Source organism: Chrysoperla carnea, chromosome 1 (assembly GCF_905475395.1).
Source record: "Chrysoperla carnea chromosome 1, inChrCarn1.1, whole genome shotgun sequence".
NCBI classification, from domain to species: domain Eukaryota; kingdom Metazoa; phylum Arthropoda; class Insecta; order Neuroptera; family Chrysopidae; genus Chrysoperla; species Chrysoperla carnea.
This window is the reverse complement of record NC_058337.1, coordinates 109,032,167-109,049,409: the sequence shown is the minus strand read 5'-3', so window position 1 is coordinate 109,049,409 and position 17,243 is coordinate 109,032,167. Positions and strand designations below refer to the sequence as shown.

Below are 17,243 nucleotides of genomic sequence, written 5' to 3'. Positions count from 1 at the left end.
AAATACCGTTAATATGCGAAACGTTCGGAGAAATGTTTCTCCGTGTCTTATAACACTTCAAAAACATTTCATTAAAAAGTAGTATGCTTATAAACAGAAATGAAAAGCGTGTTTGAATGTTCGAATACTGATGATGGTAGGTATGGTTGTATTTAAGGCACTCATGATTCGATGGATGCCGAGCGTGTATTTTGTTTGTATTCTTTTACATAAATAGAACATTCAAAAACATTTATTACACGTGCTATGTTTTCCTTATGTGCGTTGTTTATATGATGATGGAATCATTGACGCATTGACTTCATAATTAAAGATAAGCTTCTTTTATGCCGAATAACTTAACTTTTCGCAATCTTTTTGAAGACTGGCGTAGTTTTGCGTCAGTTGGATAATAATAATAGTAATCAAGGGTTTTTCAACTGCCGCTAAACACGTCAGCTTTCAAAAAGATTGCGAAAAATTAAGTTTTTTTTTGTTTGAGTTTTGATTTTGGTTGTCGGGTTAGCAAAAAACCCACATTATCCTGAGACTCTAAACATTTATCCAAAATAACGTAATTTCTGCTAGACAAAAAAAAACTGATAAGGTGCATATTAAGAAACTATATAGCAACTTACATCAATATTTGATAAAAAGTAGCGTACTCTTTTAATGGTCTAATCCTCTAATCAATTACTATACTACTCTTTTAGATATAAGCCAGCTATCGGAGGTCATATTGACTTCTTCATTTGCTAGTTCAGAAAAGTTCAGTACAATCTCACTAACTCGGCACTTCAATAAACCGATATATCCAATAATTTGGCACCTTCCGACAAACGAATTTTATAAAAAAAAATTACCAAAAAAGATGAATTTCGTATCAGTGACGATTATAATCTAGTAATCCGAATATTCCATTAATCCGATACCCTCTGGTTTTTTATTGTGTCGAATTAGTGAAATTGTACGATTGTATTGAACTATTTTTGTTCCAAATGTGACACAAAATGAAAATTCACGTAATTCTTACAAGACGGACCAATCACGCCATTAAGAAAGATTTTTAATGTAAGCAGTTTTCTTGAATTTGGAAATGTAATATCCATATGATCTGGTTCGAGGACATTGACCAATCTTTGTGTAGTATGTCTTTTATACACTCTCATATACTAATGTTGTGTATTTCGATATTATGATTAAAGTGTAAAACTGAATAAAAATATACGCAAACGTCTTACGTTAAAGTGAATAAACATTATATAGAAAAACTGGTTATACATACATTACTGGATCGAGTGTTTTTGTTAAATAAAATGTATGCTTATTTTACAAAACTGTTACTTTACTGCTAACTTTAAAATGTGTGTGGGTATACATACTTACGTTAAAATTATTATTTAAAATGTTGAATAAGCTTAAGTGCTTTTCTACATAGCCGTTGCAGTTGATTAAGTTTAAAAAAATAACGAAGTAAAGATAGTTAATTCACTTAGGGTATTATGAGAAACAGTTTTGTCTTCTGGTATTTAGGTAGTGTTAATACCATTTGATTTAATAAAACTTGTATGTTTCTGATAGTCAAGTCGATATCTAGTTTGCTTTGATACTTTGGAAAAATAACTGTTCTTAATTGAGTCAAGTATCTATACTCTGGATTAACATACTCAAAAAAGGTCGGAAATAGCTCAAAATGGCTTGCCTGAAAATTCTTATTCGCACCGTGCATGAGTTTTATTTTTGGAGTTTCCATGGTAGTGACACACTTATTATAATTATGGATGAACATATAAGTTTATGGATTGTACATACGGTTTTCACTGAAAATTTAATACTATGTTCTAAAATATTTAAGTTATGTTATTTTCAAAATATTATTTATGAAAGTTGATCTTTTATTTTCACAATTTCTCCTTCAAAATTTTTGTGATTCAAATGCAAAGTGATTTTTATTCGACATTCAATTGGTAAACCAGTATGTAAACAGTTGAAAAATAGTGATATTTTAAAAACGTCTGATTTATTACAAATTTTATAAGAGAGCAGCGCTGAGATCGATTCAGTTGCCCCCTCTACTTGCTTTCACTGTACACACAACAAATTAATAGTATTTTGAAAACCATTTTATATAAATTTCTTAGGAAATGTCTCTTTAAAAGGACAAAGTAACAATGATTTATTTTGGATGTGCTAGTCGATTGCACACCGTATTAAGTAAAAAACATCCTTTTCCAAAGGAAACTCTGGAATTCTGGTACGGATACCATGAGTTTTTCCTTAAATAGGAAATTCAAGCATTAAATTTAAAAGATCTTCACAATGATTTTGATAAATTGAGAAAAAGCAGTCCTATTCAATTGTTTGATTATAATGAAATACCTACCTAAACTAAAAATTTTTTTTTAAATTATAAAAGTCATAACAATCAAAAAGATTGCATTAAATGCATTTCATTAAAATCTTAAACTTTATTATAAATAATAAAAAGATTGTCATTTTTAATTGTCTTTAACATTTGTATGTTAAGGTGCATGTTTTTCAAAATTTCCCATCATAACAATAAATTATAAAAATGATTACATTTCTCGCGTTTTTTGTTTTCATAATAATTATCAAATTAAAACAAAAATTGAATATTTTGTTTATTTTTATGATCTGTCAAAGAAATAAACCACATGACGTTATGTTCCTATGTTTATGTGTAGATGTCTCTATAACAAAATTCTTTGGATTATTTTGTATATGAAATGGGTTTATGATAAATCCAGATATAATAGACCCAGTGCCCGTCAACTTTTCTCATTTATAAATAGACCTCCAGCAATAGGGCATTCTACCATATTTAAAAAAGTACTTCAAAATGTTGATTTTGCTAATAAAAAGCCACAAAAAATTTATTTCGGAAAAATAAACACGCTTTCTTGCCAAAAACTTAAATTTTAAACCTTTTTTAAACTGTCTAAAACACGGGCATCCAATTTGGTGACGTTATATCGGTATCATTATACGAAATAACACAGATAAGTTTGACAGATATATTCATAGACATCTGATTATAATAAATATAAATATTTATTATATATCGATATATTATACCCAGCTGCCTACACTGAACTAACTGATGGTCTATGGCTCATACCGATATGGCATCACAGCAGGGCTTGCCCGCGTTTTAGGTCACTTAATATTTTGGGAAAAATGATTTTGGTATTTGCTTATTTTCCTATTAAAAAAGAATAAATATCCATCAATTTAAAGCTTGCCAATGCGATGAAACCTTTCCGATCAAAACCGTGAAATAATACGTCTCACTTTCAAGAAATGATGAAGAGACGTATTTTTAAATGGCATTATTCTCTTACGGGCTCTGGTACTATAAGCTTATAATACTTGTGTAACTGGTTTCAATATTCGATTTTACTCACATATTCCAAAGAAATATTATCTGGAAATATGCGATGCATGCGTACAAACGGTGACAGTGTGACCTAGCAACGCTGACTTGAATACATTACAAAAATTACACAACATATAAAATGACCTCAGGGGCTATAAATGTACATGGAATTTAAAAGAAAAAAAATTATTGTATTAATAATTTGTAATTACTGTCAAAAAAAAACCATTGACTTCGTGTTTAGGGCAGATGTTTTACAATCAATGAAGAATTTTGATGAATAAATTAAACAGATTATTATCTTATTTAGTTGATTGGGCAAGACTTTTAAAAATGTTTTTAATTATACACAAATTTTTAATTTATAAGAATTTCTTATAAATATTTATACTACAAAAACCAGTTAAATTTTTTTTTGATTTTAAGTTAAAATATCTTATAATAAAATTATTTATATTTCCTTTAAATTAACATCTAATTTCAATAAATTATTGATATTTAATTAAAATTGATAAAATAATTGTTTTCAAAATAAATTTTAAATATTCATGTCTAAAAATTTATACTGTATTTTATATCATTATTAAAATAATATAGATACTGTATTATATAAACATTTAGAGAATTGATTTTATTTATAAATTTTCATTTAAAGACGTTCAATAAAACAGAACAACATATATAAACTGTATAATACTATCTTTGTTTAATAAATATGTACGGTTTATAGGGTTAGAATCACAGTTGACAGGTCTAACAAGTTAATCGTGTTCGGCCATCTTGGATTTTACAATAACCCCGCCTACTGTATAAGCAGTATGGATATTTTTAGAGAGAATTGAGCTTATACCAAATATCAATATATTTAAGAGAGATGTGTATATTTAATTTTATTAAGGATAATATTTTTCATAAATTTTCGCATTATTTTTTCACTTTATGTGGAGCGTAATATAGTTCTTTGATATCGTTATAAGGTTTCTTTTAAAATAAGAACACGTTAAATTTGTATTTTTAGATTTTTTGATCCATACTTTAAAAACGTTTGTTTTCGATATTAACATTGCCTTTTTTATTTACCGTCGGTACGATGAAAGAGTACCTATTTAAAAAAATTAATTTCTTCTTTTGTTTTAAAACAAACTTTTATCTTTTTAAAAGCAAATGATTAAAACACACAAAAAAAAGTTTTTCTTTTCAAGGTGGCGTAAATAAAAAAAAGTTCTATTTTTTTTATTAGTATTCTTGATTACCATTTTCTCATACTATTTATTAAGATTAAAATCTTCCCGCTTTTATAAATTATACTACCAGAGAATATAAAAAAAAAAAATGAAATAATCTGAGATAGTTAAAAAAGTAAAACGACAATTTCAAAAGAAAACTTTTATTTACTTTTATTTAAATGAGAGAAGAAAAATGATTAAAAAAAATTTATACTTTACTCATCTTTAGAAAAAGAAGAAAAAGTTTTTCTTTTTGTGTTCGTTTAATTATATTTCTTTTTTTTAAGTTTTAATTTATTCTAATTATTTTTTATGGAATGGGAAAGAGATTTTTTTTTTTGCCTACATTTTCATTTTAATTAAATGTTTTGAAATTTAATATTTTTTTTAAATTTTATAAAAATTTTTGACCAGTCAGATAAAATTTATGAGTGAAATCATTTATTTAAATTTTTTTTTATAAAATGCGTTATTCAAAATTAATTGATTGATGTCCCTATAACAAGTACATATTTCTTGAGCCAGCAATCATTAGACTAAATTTAAGAAAAGAAGTATTGACTGCTTAGTAATTTTCTTGAACCAAGATTCTGATCACATTTTCAGAGTATTTTTATGCAACACTATCAGAAAAATTTGGTACCTAATAGAGATTAATGTCAACTTTGCAAGAGTTGGTAACATTTTTTTTCGGTTTTATGTTCATAGCAACGTTAATTTTTTGATTCAGGGAGATTCAGCAATCAAAATTTCTTTATTTATAGTGTTTGTTGTAGCTTCCTAATTTTTTCCAGAAAATAAGTCCAAATAATTATATTTATCGAAAGTTTTCTGATATGAGGCATCTAAATATCCAGAGAATATCAGTATATCCAATACTGGAGACAGGCACAACATTTTTCATAGTTAATTCAGCACTGTTTTCTTCTCTCCTATGATAAACCTTCTCATTTTGGGTTCAACCCTACGCCAGAGTTCTTTAATTATTAAGTTTACACGTGCACGTTTACACGTTTCATTATATTATTAACTAAGCTTACACGTGCCTTTAAAAATGAATTTTCAAATAGATAACAAATTACTTCTTTAATATATGGCTCTAAAACTAAAGTCAAGGTAAGAGACCATGAATTAAGAATGCAAATATATTCAAATCGGATTTTAATTTTTTATTGAAAAAAAGATTCCAAAAATATCTTAAATTTCATAAAATTTTACTTCAGACAATATCTGTTTGTTCTGTATGATAACGGTCAATATTAATTTGACAGTTATTGACACAATTTATGAATCTTATACCAAATTTTGTGTGGATTTTTTTTTATAACACTCAGAATTACTTAAGAAAATAAAAAATTCCATAAATTAGTACACAAAATTTATGAATAATATCACTATCAGGTATAAAGGAATTAAGTCAATAATGTTAATGTAAAGATTTTTTTAAAAAAAGTATATTTTTAGGCTTAGTATCTTGGTTTAGTGGTATGGGAATGTTAGACATTGTTTTTTTAATAAATATCTTAAAATTAAGCTACCTTTACGAAATGGAGATACTTAGATCCGAGAAGATCTTTTGAGTGAACTCCATGGAAAACAAGAGTTGATTATACAGGGTGAGCCAAGTTACATTGGCAGGACTTAAGTGTTTGATTGATTAATGATAAAATATATACATTTATAACCGGGTAAGCTACTCTTTCTAGATACAGGGTTTATTAAAGTTAAAAAAAACATAAGACATTTAAGTGAATATTGCCAAAATGGTTGCTGAAAAAATGGAAATTTTCAAAAAAAATACCCCAAGAAATGAGAATTTCAAATTTTTTTTCTCGAAACCAAACAATGACGCACTCATATCTTTACTTCTGGTTTTCGTAATTTATCACCTTTGGCCTTTAATTTTGAAGAATCTTTAGCTCATACTGCCAAAATTTCAAGTTTTCATTCCTTTCCTTTGGCCGTTCAAAATTTCTACGCTCGAAAAGGACGCTTTTTTGACTCTAAATGTATTGAGAAATTGTATTTATTTATAATTATCCACCATTTGATGAAGTTCTGCTGTTATGGATTTACGTTACTTTAGATGCAGTAATCAAGTTTATTCACTTATCAAGTTTGTAAGAAATTGCAGTTTCAAGTGGTAATCTTCTGAGATGAAATCTTTATTTTGACGAAAAATTAACTTATAATGATTACTTGACAAGATATTTGTCAACATTTAGTTATCGCTGTATGTATCATATTAAAATATCATCAATTATAATCGAGAGATCGTGATGTAAATAAATATCGTACACGTGATTAAAAGTCAACAAAAACAAAAAGTAATAACGAAAATCTTATTTAATTTTCACAAAGAATACTTAGTACCTTTCCACTTAACATCGAAGAATTATAATAATAATTTTTTTTTTTTTTGAAATAAAAATATATGATGATGATACAGCCAAAAGTTGTAAATAAAAATGAAGTTTAGTGTAAAAATTTTTGTTTTTTGTTTGTACAAAAATATTATAAATGTTGTATTTACAAGAAACACAAACATCTACTAAAAACATAAATAAAATTTAACATCTCAACACTTTTTGGAAGACGACACGATGCAAAGAAGCTTATAATACAACATTTTCTTATTTAAAAATATCTGTATGGAAATATAATGAAACAATTTATAAACATGTCTTGAGAAATATGTGAATAAAAAAAAAAAGAATAAAAAGATATAAAAAGGATACCAAATAACAGATACAAAATGTAGAAAATGTAATAAAAATATATACTTTTTTATATAAGAAAAAAAAATGAAAAAAGTTAATACCAAAACTTACGAATACATTTACAGTTTTTTTTTTTATAAAATTATTTTTTTTCTTGTAAAAAGTACAAATTTTGTAATTTTTTTTTGTTGGGCTATTAAATATATAATTTAATTCGTTCGATGTGTCTTCATAATTTTGGTTACTGTATCAAAAATATGAGTTAAATGTTTTCCTATTTAATGAGTTTCTTGTATTTTAGCTGCTTTTCGTTCGTTGAAACAGTACACAGTAACAAAATACTATTTGATTAAAAAAAGTAAATGTGTTTACCTGGGTGTTCTTATAACAAGTAAATATTTCTTGAGTCAAAAATCTCAATATTTAATTCAATAAAGAAAGTTTTTGGCTGCTTAAAAATTAAAGTTTTGCTGCCAAGCTAAGCACATAAGTATTTCCTTGCAAGAAATTCTTTTTTTAACCATAGTTCTCATCGGTTAAAACAGCCAATTTCACGATGAGAAAGATTTAGTTCAAAGTTCTTGCTGAAAATTAAACTTTTGATAAAAGCTTCATGCTTGGTTTTAATATAATGACTCTTTCTATCTAGTTTATGAAACACCCAACGGAAAAAGTTTTGGACATTTTAAACTTGCTTTTATTTGCTTCATACGTATGTTGGTATGTAACGGAAACATTGAATATGATTTTGAACCCTTTCAAAACATCGGAATAACTCGAACTTTACCATAATTATCAAGGACCGATGACAATACAATAATTAAATAAGTTTATTTGATTATCCTGATTAGGATATGCAGGATTAACGATTTCCATATCTAAAAATATATACATTTATTTGCGCTCCCACCATATTTATACTGAATTTTTGATAAATAAATAATAGTCTAAAACGCTGAAAAGCACAAAATAAATAATAGTTTTAAAAAACTATAAGAAAAAAACGCTTTTGTAACTAGCTGAACTTAAAGGTAGAAAATAATTTCTTTAAATTCAAAATAATCTTTTTATCGTAAAAAACAGTTGCAAATAATACCTATATCCTTCTTGAATTAAATATTGAGATCTTTGATGAGAAATAATTGAATTTACAAGAACATCAACAACGAAGTAAATGTATTTACTTCAATCCAGTAATTTTGTTTACTGTGAATGCTATCTCGACAAATTCTGATCTCAGACGCATTAATTTAGGATAGAATGAAATTTTTCTGAGTAAACAAGGGAACAATATCCCCAATATTCTACGTTGATTCTCATTTCATGATTTAAATGAATTGTTTTAAAATGTAATAATTTGCTATTTAAAAACACAAAAGAATTGAATCGAATTTAATATAAAATGTAAATTAAGTTAAAACAATAGACATTTTTAGTATAAAAATGCAAAAAAGTATATATTTTTATCATTTGATATGAAATCAGAATGAATAGAATTGTCAGACATACGCATATCCAAATTCAATTTAACCAAATGCATAAACATACTTATATATATATTCATACTCTTTACCAACGATAATAATACGAGACAATAAAATTTATACTAAATCAATATTATCAATGCCTATAATATCTGATAAAAGCCGTTCATTCAATCATGTAACCACAAATATATTTATTCCTTTTTTTTCGATATACTTCAGCAATTTTAAGTTTGCGATGTATCCTTTCTTTATTTTCTGGATATTGATTGTTTGTTTGTTTATTGATTATTGATTTGCACAAATTTAAAATAGACTGCCCATTAAAATAATAAATATAATCGTCCTTCGACTTTGGCATACGAGCCAAATTTTCGTGAATTTTAATCTAATGTACGAGACTTAATTTATAAAAGTTTCTACTTTTTAATCTACAGAAGATTAAGCAGCATATTCAAAACGAATGCTTCATTTAACATTTGCTATTTATAAAAAACATAGTTCCTACAAGTGTCGTGAAATACCCGGTAGGAACTATGTTCCATTCGTAACTTGTACATAATAAATGTAGCACTTACTTTTTTTATTTAAAAGTTATTTTTGTGAAAATTTAAGGTATTAATTTTAGAAGTCAAATACTTGTTTGATTCTTTCAAAAATTTAATTTTATAGTTACCTTTAGTTTTAACTGTATGAATTAATTGTAGTATTAGTTTAAAAAAAACTACTTTTGATGAAGTAATCAACATTAGATTTGATCAGGATATTTATTGACATAACATACAAATTTCATTACACTTACTTTAAATTATCTCTGTTAGCTTTTACTTCTAATAACTTTCACAACTCATTTTTTTTTAATGAAATTTTTTTTCGTTTTCTCAAAATTCATGGCAAGTTGAATCGATTGAAAAAGTTTCAGATTTCTAGGTAACCTACATGTCAGTTTTTATTATCATTCATTTTCTTGCACTTGTTTTGATTTTACTTCCTAACCAGCAAATAAATGAAAACGATAACTTGCGATAAGGAACTTAGTTCCAAAAAAATTTTTTTGTATACTTATGAGTTAACAATAACATATCAAAAGTTCAGATTTTTTCTATACATTGTTTTAATGTACTATCAATCTTAAGTACAAGTACAAGTACAATATCAAATAAAATGGAGTATAACAATTGTTTTAAGCTGATTGTTTTTATTTTGATTGTATGTATATATATTTTTTAGTATTCTCTAGATATATAAACACACACAAAAAATCCAATCGAATCCAATTACTTTCGAGTACAATTTTATTATTTTATGCAGATTTTTTTTTTGAAATGTATTTATTTAAAAAAATATATATTTTTCATAACAAATGCATTTACTATCATACGCGTCATCGCCTACTCAACCAAAATTACCTTCACAAGAACGCAATACAGAGTGGGGCAGAGAATTATGTGAATTTAAAAACGCTACAAAAAGAAATTTCATAAATGTTTCTAAATTATCTTTTTATCACTTTAAATATATAAATCATTAATTAAAAGTACCGAAAAAATTTAATTATGTTTTTCCTGTCGTCTATATTCAGCAAATATTGCAGGATATGTTGCTGCATGTGCTAAAAACGCCTTGAAGAACGACGTCTTATTGAAGCGTAAGAAATTAAATTATATATTTACTAAATAAACTGAATTTATTGAAAAACATGATACAATTTACTTAAAACAGAGTTAATTTCCTTCAGTATACTTAATATTCTTACATGATTTTTTATGTAGTTTCAGGTGGTAAAAAGATCATTTGGTAAAATTTCTGAGGTTGACAAAATTTTTTTCAAAATCGCACACAACTCTGCCGGCCTCTGTATTCAAACGATTATATTTTTTTCCCGAATTGGATATATTGAATTCTTCACACTATGAATAAATTATAATAAATTGAATTGCTTCTATAAAAATAAATTTTTTTATATTCTTATTTTGATTTATGTTTTTACCATACATATCCACATTTTGATATTATTGTTATTATTGTCAAAATGTCGCGTTGGTGGTGTTTCGATACGATAAAAGCAAAGCTTCTTTTATAATCAATTTTGATGATTACTTATTTAAATTCATCACACATGAAATTTATGTTTTTAAGAATGTCTGTTTGATAAAATCTTTGTTGTAGTCTTATTAATATTTTTAAACATTTTGCTATATCTAAAGTGCATATTGATTATTAAGAGACGATTTTTTTTATTCAAAGGCGTATTGATAACGGACGTAAGGGCTACATTTTACTTTACAAGTAATACTAGTCATGTTTCTCGTCTTTGCTTAAAGATTGTAATTGTTTGCACTTTGTAAGTTTTGTCAATTTTTTAGTACGTCCTTCCCTTTTTATGTGAAAACACTGTAAATCGTTAATAAAATTATTCTGAGTGTATGGAAATAGTTTTTCTAATTTTTCTTAATTGCAAAATTTATTTTTTTACTTGAGCTACTATGGGTAGCTAAATCGTTTGTGGATTAGCTGAAATAACATGCCAATGAAATAACCTTCGGACTACTGCACTAAAATTGGTTCCGAATATTGAAGAACAATGAAAAAATATTTCTGGATTGACGAAAACCCACTTACTTGGACTTGGACTTGGAGCCTCAATATTTGACTCAGAAAAATGGGTATTTGAATGCTTAATAATTAAAGTATAGCGATAACAAGTAAATATTTCCTTGAATCAAATAAATATTTCCATGATTTCCATTTGATACCATGGTAATAACATTTTTTCTAGTACTTTACCAGTACTTTTTTGAGGGTGAATGATTGAAAATGCTAATACTGATGATTCGAATTTTGTGGCCCAATATCAGCACTTACAATTTTCCACATGCCAATACTTTTATCAGCACAATTTCCTGCAGTGTATACAATATAAAAAAGACTGAAAATACCGTTATCCGATCAAGATCTGAATAACGAATAACATTGTAGTTTCGAACTATTATCAAAACAACTTTTCGAAGAAAAGAAAAAAACATTGTTAAAAGATAAAATTCTTCTTAGTAAAATGATCGCATTCCATTTACAAAGAAAGTAAAGATATTTTCATAAAAAAGCTGTATTTATTGATGGAAAGAAATTCAATATTCTAAAAGTGTTTTTCACTGTAAAAGCGTTTAAAAACGATAACGATATACGCATACCTCGAATCAGAAAAAATCAAAGTTTCTATATAAGTGAAAACTGTTTTTTCTTTCATTTATGTACATTTTTCCTCTATGTACCCGTTATAGGATAAGTATGTCCCGGAAATTGAATATTTCCCACGATATCTAATCCAATCTGTATATGTATGTGTATGGTTACTCACTGGTTCATCCCCTTCATAGAATATACTTTGTATATGTACATAAAAAGGAGTTTATTGTATAAAATTATTTAGGGTAGTAGCTGTTTACATGAAAATTTTCCATTTTAATATGTTAAAAACATTTTCCCAACCATTTATTTTAAGTAAATTTACGTTAATATTTTTGTACGAAAATTTATGCTTCAAAAACTTTTTAAAATTATTTATACATGATAGAAAAGCTAATGGAAAATAATTAGAAGCCGTTTTCAGAATGAATTTGAGCAGTGTCATTTGAGAGAGAGTCACAATTTGCAGTTCTTCCTAACGATTTCCTTATATGTGATAACAAAAATTTGGTTATCATCCCCATTTTATCTTCTGCCCTGCGCCAACACCATAATTCTAAATTAATATTGCATTCTGCGACAATTATTTTGTTCATTTTACTCATTCCTTAATGGATGTATAAACGTACTTTTGGAAACAAAGGATACTGAGGTTTTAATCTTGATCCGGACTGGTGTCAAATGGTTTTGTTGTTAAAATTGCATTTCATTTCTCACGGGTTTCAAGCTTTTTAAAACTCATTCCTTCTCAACTACACTGAAATATGAAGCTGATAATAAAGGTGCTTCGTAAAATATTTGAGAGAGACAATTTATATCAGGTAAAATAAAAATAATAAAGGGTAGTATATAATTTTCTGGAGAGATTGGGAGTATTACCCCACCCACTCTTTTTGTTTAAATATTTTCAACTATTTAAAGAATTTTTCTGTAATGCATGCTCAATTTTCATTTTGATATTCCTAGGGAACCACATCACATTTCTTGATGAACATTTGCTCTTAATTAATCTTTCCCGTAGTCTTCATCCAGCCAAATAGAGAGCTCCCTGTGTGCAGTCGGTACAACATGCTGTTAATTTCATCAATGTATAATTAAATATTAATTTTCTTGTGTGTATTATATTATATGTGAGAAATATTATTATGATGGGGTTAGAAATTATTTTGTGGTATGCCAAATAATATCGTTGTGATAATATTTTCATCTATTGCCTATACTACACCTCCCACCAATATATATTTCTTTCTCCATCATATAAAATACAGACAGCGGGTGTTATATATTCGTTGAGAAAATGAAATTTACATTCATTATCATATATACGCCATGTTTTTATCATTTTCTGTGAGCTTTTAACTTTTGAGAAATTGTGCTATATTCAAATGGTTAAAATTAACTACTATTTAAATATTTAGTAAATAATTGTAATAACAACTGAGAGGTTGACGATATTTGGGATAGTTTCAAAATTTACTAATATCAAGTCAACAAAACCTTTAACTTTATGTTTTTAATTTTGGACTGGTTCAATTTTAATTTTTCTTATATCTAGGTAGATATAATTTCATACTTTAAGGATATACAAGCGCCAGGGAAATTTTGGATAAAAAGCTGAATTTATTTTTATATATGAAGTTGGACTAAGTCTAAATCAATTCTGAAAATTTTAGGGGGCGGTTGTCCAATTATTTAAATAAATAAATGACTTAAATAGTAGGCATATTTAACATTGATCTTAAGGGAAAGCGGAAAATGGACGATATGTTTTCATAGATTTCTACAAAACTAGTTAGTAGAAATTTAAAATGATGAGCACGGTAGTGGGGACTAAATAAATGACTTGTCAATACAAGACGAAAAGTAAGAATACAATTTTGCGATATCTTGAGTAATTTTCAAAAAATGGAAAATTGAAAATTTATTTAGCTTTCGATATTTTTAAAAATAAGGCAGATATCGAAAATTTTATTGTTATTTTTCGTCTACAATCATGAAGTTATAACCAAATTCATCATCAAAATTGAAGATGAAGATTGAAGGTAATTACAGACTTCTCGAATATTGAAAATACAAAGAGAAACTAGGAGGACTTAATTACATTGTCTATATATTTTAAATCTGTAGACAGATTAAAAAAAAACAACTAAGTCGTTTAATTCAAGCTTTATATGAATTTAAAATAGGATTATCTGTGAACAAACTCTGCGATGTTATATAAGTTTATTAGAGCCAAACATTGAACAAAAGGGTTTTTACACACAGCACAAAGAACCAACAGACACATATTATTGTTGCTTGGGCGATTATAAAATCTTGAGGTTCGTTTTATTCGTAGGCTACCAAACAAATTTAAACGAAAATATGAGCTTTTTGTATCTATCTTCAATTTCTAGAAGGAATTCACGTACTATACAGAGAGATTGATGATGCTTTGACTCTTAGCATTTTGATCACAGGTATAACAATTGGTCAATTTTGACGAAAGACATTTTTAGTCGGATTTCTGTAGTTCATATTACAGCTCCTAAGCAGTCACAACTTTTCATACGGAACCATATTAACTTTGACAAAATAAATACCCGCATTCAAAGTGTTGTTTCCTCTTTATATTACAAAAAAATTAATTCTCAAGTTTCAGTGAATGACTTATACAGAGATTCCCAGAGCCTCCACCATAACTTTTTTTAATAGAAAAGTCAGAAAAAATAAAAATGCTTTTGAATTTACTAAAGGTGATTATTTCGAGATTGGTTATAGTAGTTGTGTACACAAGCATACTGCGGTCAGTCAAGCGAACGATAGAACAGTGGTCAGATATATGCAATCGAAACGGTCATAATTGTCATGGTATTTAAATGAATTAACAAAAGCTAAAAATTGTTTTACAGATTATATATTGCATATAAATAACAGTTATGAGAGTCAGTCTGTTAAATGCTAGAACAGACCTGGTCAGTCAGCCCTAATGTATATACAATAAATAAATAAGATTCAGTTATGATTGCTGTGGTATTTAAATGAATTTACTAAAACTGAAAATTATTATACAGGTTTAATAAGTTCAAAATATGGCTCTTAATCTATAATGTCATTATATTGACTTGATTATCAAAACTGAAATATACTTAAATAATTTTGAATCACTTGTACGCATCAGTATTTACTCATACATGTATATTAGAATGTATATAAAACGATGTTGTACTAACTCTCAAGCATCATATAACCTGGGTGTTGCCTAGGGTTTTCATAATTTAATTTGACTCACAAAAGAGAAGAGACATGATATTCATTTATTTTCAAAGTATGAAAACTATGTCAGGAACTTTATCCATTATTATACTACACTGTATATATATGTATATATGCTTGTGCGGTTTTTAACCGCACTAAAATATTAGAAGGGCGAACGACGAACACACAATGATGATATCATTTCTAGATGATATACATAAAATTCTTCACGTTGGAGCTGCGTGTGCCAAGTAAAATTTCTTTTTAGAATAAGTAAAAATAAAAGTACCAATGATTAAGAAATTTTAAAAATTAGGTTTTCAAAATATTGATTTCTCTTTCAGGATATCCCACATTCAACAATTCAGTTGATAATTTGTAGTAAAAGTTACAGTGTACAAAAATTCATAGTTTACCAAAGCTTTATCATTAAGGAAACTTCACAAGTGTTCGTAAGAAAATGGTTAGTTCATAGATTATAGAAAAAAGTATAGCAGTTGTTATAAAAAACCTGGTAGAAACGAAGTACTTTTCGATAATTATTATAATATATTTATATAACAGAGCGTACAGAAGTTTATGTATAAACTTAACTTTAAAGGCAGGATTCCTAAAATATTGCAACAACAGTTCATTTTCTTTAAATAAGAAATTCGCTAAGATCTATGGTATCTATGTAGTATCTATGGTGTATGAATTTACGCATCATATTTTATGTAGTATAAAATGGTTAAGTACAAGTTTGATATATGTTTTGTAGGATTAAATTTTCGTTGGAATAGATTTAATTAATATTATCTGTGTATAAAACCTTCAAACAATTTTATGTATGGAATATGACGAGAAATATTTAAGCTTTAAATTTTGAGTATTTCGTTAATATCTAACTTTTATAAAGCTATACTGTGTCAACAAAATTTAAAAAATGAAATTATATTGCCGTTTTTTTTTTTGAATTTTTTAGGTTATCTTTAATAAATTGGCATGTTGTGATTTTGTAACCTTGAATGAACGACACTTAAAAATTTTGAAGATAGCTAGTCGACGAGACTGAATCATCGAGAAAGAAAGTATCACTGGAGCAAATCAAATTTCGAATCTGTCTATCAAAAACTCACTGAATTTTAATCATGGGCTGAATATCCTAAATTTTTTAAAGCAAACAAGCATTTTGTAAAAAGGCTGTCTACATATTCGCTCTGATATTTACTTAAGCTAAAAACTGTCGACCACTGCACGATTTTATATTGGACAGCAGGTACTTATTGCATCGATAAAATATTGGCACTTTTTGAAGCATACTTTTTTTTCGCAGTTAAATATTATCGTGTTTTCTTAGTAAAATAAGAAAGAAAATTCCGGTTCGGTTGTTGCATCTTGTGCATTACACGAAAATAAAATACATTTTCAATTACTTACGTTTGTCATATTTTAAACAGAAGTAGCCAGACCCATTTGTATATTTTTCTTATTAAAGTTTTATTACTAAAATTTAATTGCATCAATTAAAAAAAATTATTCATTTGTGTAAATAACAACCAACCAAATTCAACCCTTAAATAACACCAGAATGTATACTTTAATTATAATTTGTAACGCAATAAATTAGAAACAATACTATAATCTTCCCTCGAAAAAAAGTACAAACAAAACAGAAAAAAATTATACATTTTAAAAATATTTTTAATTAAAATGCTTTACTTGAATTAACTTTAAATAATGCCTCCATTTGCTTCTCTGCTCATTTAAAATTCAAAACAAGCGATGATTTTTTTTCATGGTTAAAACCATCTCACATAACAACTAAATGAAAAAAAAAAAAGAAAAAAAATGCAATGTAGCTAAAATTAATAACGTGAAATAATATTTGATTTCGTCTGCGTTTATAAGGTTGCAATAAAAGGTTATTATAAAATACTTTGCAAATTTTGTTAACTAATTTAATGGAATTTAATATGTACATTTATTTAAACTTGCAATTTTATGTAGTTTTAGGTTTTTTCGACAGTGCACA

At 26.8% G+C, this 17,243-nt stretch overlaps 1 protein-coding gene across 1 annotated transcript in view; it reads left to right on the top strand.

Annotated features, from left to right (window-relative positions):
• Positions 1 to 17,243, top strand: part of LOC123302804 (homeobox protein abdominal-B) — a 146,766-nt gene that overhangs the window by 86,486 nt on the left and 43,037 nt on the right. The gene's annotated exons all lie outside the window — the stretch shown is intronic.